Consider the following 12136-nt stretch of genomic DNA (forward strand, 5'->3'; position numbering starts at 1 on the left):
AGTAATAAGAACATGTTACTTGAGCAGAGGTCCCTTGCTGGACAGTAGGTCAGTAATAAGTTATGTAGTGTATGGCATTTTCTGGACAATGAATGAGGTTGTGTGCTGTAGTTAGTTGTGAATATGTTAGGTAGTTGTGTAGTTCAAGACAGTTTAATTGCTTTAAGCTATGACAATGGTGGGTCCTATGAGGGAGATTGGTGACAAATTTAGCTACTTCATTGCAGTAACAGGCAAGTTTCTTTATTTGAGTAATGTTTAAGTTTGTTAGGATAGGAGAGGTGTATAAGTGAGTTGTCAGTAACGGGTAGCTAGAGTTTTTTGTTATAGTATCTGTAAGGAATCCACTGATCCTATAAAGGCAGTCTAGTTTCTGGTGAGTATATGCTGGTCATATTTGAGAGTGTCATCTATTATAATGCCTAGAAGTTTACCGTGGGTTACAGTTTCAATGACAGCATTATTTACTGACTTTATGGTAAAAATTGCTTTCGATTTTGGCAACTTTTTGAGGTAAAGGCATTAACTTAGTTTTCATGCGGCTGAGTAGGAGGTTTCATTCTTTCAGCCAGGTTTCTACAGAGGAGAAAGATTTCTAGGTAATGTCCTGGAGCTTATTTATTGTTGAGGCCACATATATTAATGTTGAGTCATCTGCATACTGAACTAAACTAGCATGGTGAGTGGAAGTGTGGAGGTCATTAATAAATATATTAAATAGGAGAGGACCCAGGATTGATCCCTGAAGGACATATGTAGTAACTAGTTAAAAGGACGAGTAGGTTTGTTGTCTTCCAGATAGGTACCTAAGCAACCACAGCAAGTGTATTGTGAAAGTCCTAGTGAGGAGAGTTGAAAGAGCAGCTGATGGTGTGATACAGTATCAAATGCTTTTGACAAGTCTAAGAACATGGTGGACATAATCAGACCATTGCTTTTATGTTGGTTTATTACACTGATAAAATGTAGTAGTAGAGAAGCAGTAATGCTGTGCTGGGGCCTAAAGCTATATTGTGTTCCTGACACCAGGTTATTTGAAGTTAGGTATTGCATCAGTTGCATATGGATGCATTTCTCTAATATTTTGGATACGGATGAGAGAATTGCTATTGGTCTGTAGTTATTAAACTCTGCAGATGTGCTGCCTTTGTGCAGGATAAGTCTTGAAGAAGTGAAAAAAATATAAGAGAAAGAAAGAGTCTTAGTAAGGCAGTATGAGTTAATGTCAGTGTCTGTTAGGAAGGAGAGAGTAAAATCTGACCAGCAGGAGGTCAGTGGAGGACGGTTTACAGACTATAAGGCTATTGCTTACAAACTAGGACACTAAAGCACTTGTCTTCAGACTAGTCACTATCCAGGCTAAAATACCTGTGGAAGACTAGATGCCCCTAACACTTACTTAAAGCACAAGGACAGCAATGGTAAACAGTTTGTCCTAAATAAATGGTGGGTGGATTGAGTGGACTCAGACTGCTTATTGGATGAGCCTGGTGTATATATGCTTTAGAAATGTTTCCAGTGTAACTCCCTTGCTCCCTGCTAGACAGAGGGAGAGAAGAAAAGCTGGAATGAACTTGAACAGAACTTATATATTACTCCCCAAGGTACAATAACTGGACTAGACCAGATAGAAATGATATTTCATACAAATGTGCATTTAATTGAAAGTTTCAACACACATACAAGAACTATGTCTGATCATGTAGCAATAAAAACTAAGATAGAAATGCAAGGTTGTTATTGTGACTTTCGGCTTTTTCCCGGTTAGGGGTTGCCACAGCAGAACTCCGGTCCGCTAATGACTGGCAGTTGATTTTTACATACCGAGTTGCCAGCCCTCATGCACAACCTTCAACGAAGGTACGCCCATTCACGCATATCTCCACACAGAAGACGCTTTAACTGAGAGTCGAACTGGACAGTGTCTTACTGTGAGGTGACAATGAAGTAAAAATAAGACACTAGCTCTTTCCCACTTACTTGTTAAAAAGAGAGGACTTTTAAGACGTGGGTAGTGGAAATTATTTGAGTTATTAGGGAAGATAAAAATATCTTCAGAAGTTATAGCTAATAAATGAGATAAAATCAGAATGGAGTTTAAAAATAGGGTTGAGGTACAAGAAAAATGGTTAAGAAGTAATATCAATTACTTGGAGGGGCTGGCAAAGATTAAAGTATTGCAGAATAATAGGAATCTCACAGAACAAGAGGAGGAGCAAATGCAGACTAATAAAGAGAAAATAAGAGAGTATTTGGATAATATGCATGAGTTTAGAAAGATTGCAGTTAAGCAACTATTTTTTTGATAACAGCTCCAGAGCACAAAAACTTTTAGCACAGTGACTTAGGCAACAGAACAGTGAAAGAGTTGTCACCAAACATACGGTACCTATAACAAGAAAAATAACCAGAGATCCTGTAGAGATTTAGAGACATTCCAGAAATTTTATGAAAATTTGTATAAAGCAAAGAAATGTGGAAATCAAGAAAGTTTGCAAATAGAAATATTTATGAAAGACTTAATCATGCCAAGGTTAGAGGCAGACGAGGCTCAACAACTAACAGTTAAGATAGGAGGTGATGAGATAAACACAATAAAGTATAATCAGTCTTCAGAAAAGTCTCCAGGAACAGATGGTATTCCTGTGGAAGTTTGGAACTTAGGAGGGAAGAAAGTGATAAAGATCTGAAAGATTTATTGGGAAGATTTTGTTTAACAGTATTTTAAAAGGAGGGGAATTACCACCATCTTGGAAGTAAGCTGTGCCTTTATTACCTAAAGATAGTAAAGACCCATCAGACCCAGCTTTATAGCCCATTTCAATTTTAAACCATGATTATAAAGTGTTAAAAGATAAAGATCAGTGTGATTTTGTGGCGGGCAGGCAAACATTTGACAACATTAATAGGAAAATGATGATCCAGAGGGAAGCAGAATGTAAGAAAATATTTCTACTGTTGGTGGGTCTTGATGCAGGGAAAGCATCTAACACAGTAAGACTGGGTTTATGAATAGGACATTGGAAGAATTTCCATTCCCTGATACTATAATAAACTTAATTACAAGGACACATGAAAGATCAGAGGCAAGACTTAAAGTGGTACGTTTCCTCTCACGCAAGCTGTGTTTGTACAGAGGAACCAGGCAGGGGTGTCCTCTTTCCCCTTTATTTGCTTTACATTTAGAGGCATTGGCAAAGAAAATAAGGGACTCAAAAATACAATAATATAACCTGTATGGTAATCAAGAAAAGTTGGGCTTATTTGCAGATGATATTATTTTGTACCTGACGAATCCAGGAAAGAACATCTCAGTGTTATGGAACATTTTGAGATAGCTTCAAGTCTTTTCAGGATATAAAATTAATGAAGATAAAACAAAAGATATGGCTGTAAATTATGTACCCACACACAAATTGGTTCAGCAATACCCATATTTATGGGGACATGATAAGACAAAATATTTATGACTATGAATTAAAATGGCATCTGTTATGGCAGCTACGGATATGTGGGAAGAGACTAAACAAAGGATAATACAAAAACTGAGAAACTGGAAAATCTTACTTATTATGGACATGGATAGTAAGATACAAACAATGAAAATGTTTTTAGCTCCTTCAAACTTGCATACTGCTCAGGCTTACTTTTATCAACCCAAGGAGAATTTGTGGACAATAATTTATTTATTTATTTTACATTTGTTGACCGGGAAAGTCCGACTGGGTATATGCCCATTTTCAGCGGAGGCCCAGGGAGAAAAGCTCCATATATTTAGACATATGAGATTTACATAATATAAGAATACAATCTAGCATATCAGATGAAAAAAGAAACAGTATAATTATAGTAAAGACACAGTTCAACTGGAGAAATTACCTATATGTCAGAGTATATTATCACAAGGAAGGCTCCATATGTTCAGACAAGCAAAATTTCACATAATGTAAAAGAGTATAATCTAGCATTTCAAAGGAAAAAAAACAGTGTATTTATAGCAAAGACACAGTCTGACAGGTAATGACATATGTCACAGTATAAAAACAATATAAGGTGCAAGACATTTGCCTAGTAGTATTCATTTCTCACATAGAGAAAAGAGTAAGCATTAATAAAGAAATGAAGGAATTTATCTGGGGAGGAAAGAGGGTAAGAATTAAGTGGGATACGTTGATGCTTCCACTATAACAAAGTGGTTTAGGTTTACCTGATATGAGGGGATATTTTGTAGCTACACAGTTAAGGCTCATATACATAACACAAGCAGAATATTATAATTTAAAGTGGAAAGGGACGAATATGAAGCATGGGGGAAGTTCAAGGCATATAAAGAGAGTAGAAAGGTGGATGCAGATCCCTAAGGAGAATAATAACAACCATACAGAATATTATATTCATAAAGAGGTAGAAAGTATTCTAAGAACTGAGCCAATATGAGAATGCAGAAATGGGATTTTGCCAATAGGGATGACTGCAAATAGGGGTACAGAAAACAGGCAAGAAGCAGTGGGAATTTACTGAAGAAACCTGGCAAAGGAACCAAAATACTGAAAGCAAATAACTCAGGCAAAGTAGGTAATAGACTAGGATGAGGCCAAGAAGACGTCTGAATTGCAGACTATAGACTGTCTTCCCTACCACGGCTTGATCTCAGATTACAGGCAAAGAGAAAAGGAAAAGGGGATTTTAAGTGAAAGAATACCTCTGGTAGAGACTTTAGTTTTATCTAGAACAGAAGCTGCATGATAACTATAAGAATCAATTACAGGAAATTAAAACAGACTGGGAAGAGAGAATGAAAAAGCAATTTACAAGAGAACAATGGGAAGATATTTGTATGGCTCCCAAGCATAAAACAAAGTCTAGAAGGTTTAGGAGTTTAGCTTGGAAGTGCTTGCATAGGTATTTGTATACCCAAAGCAGACTTCAAAGAATTTTTCCTCAGGAAGATAGTAAATGTTGGAGGTATGATGGAGAAGAAAGAGGTAACTGCAATCATATGTTCTGGGAGTGTAATGGGCTGGCAGACTTTAAAAATTCCCTGCAGAGCACTCTATCAGAAATACTGGGTGTACAAATGGCTGTAAGTAAGGAAATGATTCTTGTGAGCTGGGATACAGGATGTGAATTGCCTTGACATGGTAGGCCTTTCTAAGTTTAATTCTGTTGGCTGCCAAGAAACAATTACTAGAAAATGGAAATAAAAGTCTATACCAACTGTATATGAAGTACTGAATATTATAAAATAGATAACAGAACTGGAAGTGAGACCTTTAGGAAAGGGAAGGAGCACGTTACACAGAAGTAAATGGAAACTGTGGTAACAATACATGCATAATAATGTTCACGAGGAGAAGTGAGGCTTAAGGGAAGACTGGAATTTAGCAATTTTTTGTAATGTTGGACTGATGATAGTAGCAAAGAAACTATACGTGACGTATATCGTATTTAAATGGAAAATGTTGAAATGGTTTGTTTTCTTTTCTGTTTTAAAGTACGTTTCCCATGTCTTAAGTGGTAATTTAATAAAGGTGCTTAAAATAAACAACAAATGTTAAATCTGTGATGGGAAAGAGAGGGAGAGCGGTAACTGGGAATGTTGTTTGTGAAAGTAACAAATTAGCAGACTTTAAACATATTTTGTCAGAAATGTTGGATAAGCCAACAGGTGTAACTAAGAAAATACTTCTTCTGAGCTGGGATATAGGATCTGAATTGAACACATACAGTAAAGACTTAGTAAGTTTATTGCTACTGGCTGCAAAAAAAAGCAATTACTAGAAAATGGAAATAAAAATTTAAACCAAGTGTAACTAACTACTGAATACAATAAAAGAGTCAAAAGAACTGGAGGTGTGATCTTTGGAAAAGAGAAGGAGCAAATTACATATAAATAAATGGAACCTGTGGGAACAACACATTCAGACAAGAGGGAAATCTAAGGTAAGGCAGGAATTAAGCAATTTACCTAATGGAGTAAATGAAAATTGTCAAAATGCATTCTGCATGAAAATGACAAAGGAAATGTTAGTATAGCTTGTTTTCTTTTCTATTACTGTATACATACCTATGTTACTTTAAAAAATATCAGGTTTTATAAATATGTTTTATAAAAATGGTATTAGTACCACTGTTGGCAGGTCAGTAAAAATGATTTAAAGATAATTGGCCATTATTTCTTGTTAACTCCAAGGTAAATCCCTTATTTTTTATTTCTACAACAGGTGATATAACCTACCACAAAAAAACAAATAAATAAAACATACTCTCCTTTGCAAATACTGCACATCTATAGAATCCATTTCTATCATATACTGATGCAATTAAATGTAAATGAAGTAAATCCCCTTTGCAATAAAAGCAGGTGAAAAGTAAAGGATACAAATGACCCCTACTTAACACATTCAAATATGGAAGAAAAATAATGTATAATATAATAATCCATTATACTGACATGGAACTCTTGCAGGTACAAGACGGACAGGTCAGAGGAGACAGGGGAAACCACTCTTTCAAAAGAAGACGGTGGGATAGATTGCAGGAGCAACTTTCCTGAAGTGAGAGCAGAAGCAAAATTAGAATAAAAGAATGCATAACACAGAACAGACATAAGATAATCTGTGTAAAGTGTGGGAAAACATAGTCCACTGGTAAAGTAGGACTGACTGCTTATGCAACAGGTATGGGAAACGGGCACACTGTGGGCCAGGTGGTCCTCTTCCGCCATTAAAAGCTAAGCTACTCTACAAAACACAAACTGCAAGTAATAGTGAAGTTCTACCCTATGCAAGAACAAGATCAGTCTTGAACAAAAGCGAAATCATTGCTACTCTGATATTTTAAGAAATTGCTATTAACCAGATGCACTGCTCCATAACAGAATATTAAGTGTTAATGTTGCTGTGTGCCCCTTAACCCTTTAAGATGATCTAATAATATACTCTATTTATCTGACATGCAATGTGCTTGTATTTTGAATTACTCTGTAACTAGGTCATAAGTGGAATGGGGCCCTTGAGGTGTAGCTATATTACCTGTAATATAAACAAATACATGTGATTTTTTTGTTTTGTGAAGTTAAAACAACCACCAGCCAACACTCTGCCTCACAGAGCGTGCGCATCCCTTTTCCCTGACACACATCTTATTGTACTTACAGAAACTGTTTACAATATCAGAACAACAGCAGACAAACCATTCATAATCTCCTAATTATACATCATATCTAGAGTGAAGGAGAAAATGTAATATTCAGAACAGAAATTACAACTGAAGGAAACAAATGCACATTCAAGAGTTTGTGTACTAAACATGTTCCATAAAAAGTAAAGTAATAGACAACTATAATAAAATGGTATACAATAAACATACTAGCAGACAGATTTTGCCATTCAGATACAACATGGGAGTAAGCATCACAAAAAAAGTTAAGTTTTAAGGACCTCCAAAAACCACACAATGTGGTGCACTCCTAAAAGAGCTAAAGTAGCGAATTCCACTGGAGGGGAGCTTCAATATGAATAGGAAACATAATTTATAGAATAACATTCTTTGACAACTAATCAAAGTTATGGCACCGCTCGCTTTAATTTTGTGATCAGGGGATACTCCTAGTCTTAGCTAGGTGAGGACCCCAGCCCTCCACAGGTTTGAAAAATGCTGCCACCAAGAAAAAGGAGATAATGACAGAAATATTCAACAGACTTAGCAAAATCCAAAAGGGGAAATACGGACAGAGTGTGTGTATTTGTGTAAGTGTTCCTCTCTCTGTGTTTCATACAAAAACATGATTAGGGAGTGTATGGGATGTTTTTCTTCTGTTTGTTCAGCATTCAGAATAATAAACTAAATCACATGCATGAATATGTCAGTGTCAGTATATGCCTGCTATAATGCAATTCCTCAAACAGAAGAAAGTAGGCTGCAATTTACTAGGAATGTCAGCTTATCCATCCAACATGTGATGGATTAGAAAAATAGGAGGGCCCAGTTCCCCTTAACTCTTTAAAAAAAAAGGTCCACCTTCTGTGACTCAAAAGTGGACAAACACAACATCAGTGAAATATGAAACATATGCATGGTAATGACCCTCCCATTCTCAAAGTCTGAAGAAAGTCGTGAAGGAATCTTCTCCATAATGATCTGGATGATTATTCGTGATGTAAAACTGTATTTCTGACATTATAACACCCCGTACTTGAAGAACCCATCTAGTAAGAACAGTACAAAACCAATCGTCTCAGTAGTAAACAGATTGCATTTGACAGATTATTATTGTTTTTAAAACTAAGACTGCGCTTACAAACAGTATATTGTACAAATGGAGACTATTTACAGAGTAACTTAATACAGATTGTCCACTCCGTCTCCCAAAATACATACCCAAACGTCAGAGTACACAGATTTTAGAAAAAATTAAAAAAAAGGAAAACTATTTAATTTCCAGTGTACTATACCAGCTCACACCATCTGTGTTTACGGAGTTACTAGTTGCAAAAATTTGTTATTACTTGTTTTATCGTTTCTTGCCCAACTGTTGTATTTTCATCCACAAGATACACAAGCCATTGACACGTCCGCACATTTTTACCCCTCTCACTTTAACAGTACAGAAACAAAATGGGAAAAAATAAATATCGACCGAAGTCTTGTGTCAAGAGAGTACAAGCATAGAATTGCACACACAGCTCACTGAGCATTCACGGGATATCCAAATCATAGGCAAACCTCTAGTGCAGTCCAGTCAATAAATCTTAAGATATCGGCATTTACCTTGTAGTGTTAGCCATCCTCTTTTTGACTGGTGGGTTGGTGTAAAAATAACTGATGATGTTACACACTATGAGTTTAGCAAACCTATAAGGTAATGCGATCGGGCCCGACAAAACAGTTATCCTACTATCTATAATCGCTGCAGCAGCTTCGTCGGTAGCACCATAGATATAGACTAGAAATAAATCCAGCCAGCCTCTGATCACGTGGCGATTCTGCGAGCAAATCGTGTAACCATAGAGATCGGGATCTCACTGGATAAAGTAATGGGACGCCATTTTTATCGGGGTGCCGGAAACAGGGAAATTAGTGTAATTTGGCCAGTGAAAACTGTATACGTGTGTGGTAGTTTTCCAGGGACTGTAATACTGTAAGAAAAAAATATTTATGAGGTGTGATTTATACGTAGCCCGTAATGTTCACTTCAGATTTACCCTTGCTCCTCTATGTTAATAAATAAACTTTAGAGCTAGGTACTAACTTAAATTATACGAATTATCTATATACGTACTCTTTTTTTCGCAAATTTTATGTGAGTAGTATTTGTATGTATTTATTTGAGTTTGCTGACTGTGAGAAAGAAATATTCACGTTGTACGTGTACTATTTATTGACAACAAAAATGACTGTACTCGCATGAGTGAAAACCGTTAGGTGTATTAAACATAAGCAACGAACGACGTAAAATATAAAGTAATATATGAGTACGTGGGTGTGTGTATAATATATATATATATATATATATATATATATATATATGTGTGTTTGCACGCGCATACATAGTCCACACACGCACATGTTTATATTATACAGAGACAGATATATGTATAATATAGATATGTTTGTATATAGATAGTGATATATATATTTAAGTATTATATATATATATATATATATATATACACACACACACACACACACACATATAGGGTTGGCACCTTTTCAAATGCCCCAAAGTGGGACATTTTTTGAAGAAATGTGAAATTTTGCAGTACAAATACTCACAGCCAATGTAAAGGACAGAACTGCACTTTTGCCAAAATAAAAACTTATCTGTGTAGTTTTTAAGTTGCTTATACTATTTCTTATAGCATTAAGTGTTTCAAATACAAAATAACTATTTTTGCAACTATTAAAGAAAAGTTAGGAAATAGTTTTTGTCCTAAAATATCAGGACATTTGCCATTTTTTTAGTTTTATCAACAGGAAACAACTGCCCGAAGAGGGACTGTCCCTTGCAAAGTGGGGCAGGTGGTAACTCTATATATATATATATATATATATATATATATATATATATATATATATATATATATATATATATATATATATATACACATACATATATATATATATATATATATATATATATATATATATATATATATATATATATATATATATATATATATATATATATATATATATATATATATATATATATATATATATATATATATATATATATATATATATATATATATATATATATATATATATATATATATATATATATATATATATATACATATATATATATATATATATATATATATATATACATATATATATATATACATATATATAAATATATATATACATATATATGTATATATATATATATATATATATATATATATATATATATATATATAAAGAAAACTAAAGGGTACAAATGTTACAAACCATTCAGTAAAAACTGCAAGAAAAACACACCTAAACTGTAGAGTTTTCACTGTGTGATACCTTAAGCTTCCTGTAATGTAGGACCATAGGACATATGCTGATAATCACTTAGGACATCAAATGTTTCAGCTACATGGCTTCTGAATATCCATGACTTTTTTACTTTTTAAGTCTTTGTGGTTACATTCAGATAAGATCACTAAAAAGGAAAAGGCATGCATGTCCAGAACTAGTGGGGTTTGGCTAAGCCTTTATTGGCCTGAATGTAACCATAAAGACTTAAAAAGTTTAGGATTTTTCCATGGAAGTGTTTGCTAGGTATTTTTATATCCCAAACAGACTTCAGAAAATTCTTCCTCTGGTAGAAATGTTGGAGTTTAAATGGGAAAGACAGGGAGAGCTAAACAGAAACATGTGTTTTGGGAGTGTAACAAGCTGACAGATTTTAACAATTCCCTACAGATAATTAGAATGTTGGGGAGCAAGGGATATAAGTAAGGAAATTATTTTTAGCTGGGAAACAGGATATGAGTTGCGTAGATATAGTAACACCTTACTAAGTTTAATGTCATTGGCTGCCAAAAAAGCAATTACTAGAAAATGGAAATCAAAATCTAAACTAACTGCAATTAATGTACTAAATATTATAAAAGAGGTAAAAGAACTGGCGGTGGAATCTTTAGAAAAGGGAAGGAGCAAATTACATAGACATAAATGAAAATTTTGGGAACAGTACATGCAGAATAATGTTTGGGAGGAAGGGTGAGGTTTAATGGAATTCAGCAATTTATGTCATGTTGGATTAATGACAATTGTATAAAAGAAAGTACTAATGTCTTTTGGCTTTTCCCAGTTAGGGTTCGTCACAGCAGAACTCCGGTCTGCTTATGATTGGCAGTGGATTTTTACTGTGCTGAGGTGCCAGCCTGACACCCAACCTTCAAAAAAGGCACACCCATTCACGCACACACCTACCTGCATGTGTTTAAATGTCACTCAACTGCGGGGAGGACATGCAGACTCCTCACAGATGGCTCTCCAGCCGAGAATCGAACCGGAGAACCTCTTGCTGTGAGGCAACAACGCTAACTGCTGCACCACATCAACCTCAATTGTATAAAATAAAGTATGTGGAGTATAATGTTTGTAACTGGACATGTTAATATAGTTTGTTTTCTTTTATATAGATGTATACATTTGCCTTTGTCTTAAGTGATAATTCAATAAATGTGTTAAAAACAAACAAAAAAAAACAAATTCTGCACTCTACACACAAACACAAACTTCATATAGCCAAATTAAACAACACAACCAGTGATTCCCTTTACTCAAGCTATGTCTCAAAACTTTGAAACTTCTTCCCCCTAAGACAAAGAGAATACATTAAATCCTTGAAAATACAACTAAAACATTCAGTGGACTCATGGCTGTGTTCCTTTTATACCCCAGGTAAATCCTTCTCACTTGCCTGCCAACACTTCCATCTACACTATTCAGTGTATTTCCTTAAAAGTTCCCAAAGATAACTTACATTCCTCCAAGCAAAAAAAAACTTGTTGATATCAGTGATAGGTCTGTACTTCTTCAAGCTTATTATATCATTGATAGGTTTTCACTATTTCTAAGCATTTACATCTTAATACACTTTTCTACACCATTTTTTCTTTTTCTTTTTTCT

The 12136-nt window shown here is 34.7% G+C and overlaps 1 protein-coding gene across 5 annotated transcripts in view; it reads right to left on the reverse strand.

The window, feature by feature from the left end:
* The window catches only part of WASF3 (WASP family member 3), a 1314000-nt gene extending 1304999 nt beyond the window's left edge, over window positions 1-9001 (reverse strand). For 4 of the 5 annotated variants that reach the window (XM_044073287.1, XM_044073286.1, XM_044073285.1 and 1 more), the window contains exon 1: window positions 8773-8999. The gene's annotated coding sequence lies outside the window, so the exon portion shown is untranslated. Of the gene's footprint in view, window positions 1-8772 lie in introns of all 5 variants that reach the window. The other variant, XM_044073288.1, reaches the window with a different exon arrangement.
* Between the last annotated feature and the right edge of the window lie 3135 nt (window positions 9002-12136).

Source organism: Protopterus annectens, chromosome 5.part1 (genome assembly GCF_019279795.1).
Source record: "Protopterus annectens isolate FY-2018-M chromosome 5.part1, PAN1.0, whole genome shotgun sequence".
Classification (NCBI taxonomy): Eukaryota; Metazoa; Chordata; order Ceratodontiformes; family Protopteridae; genus Protopterus; species Protopterus annectens.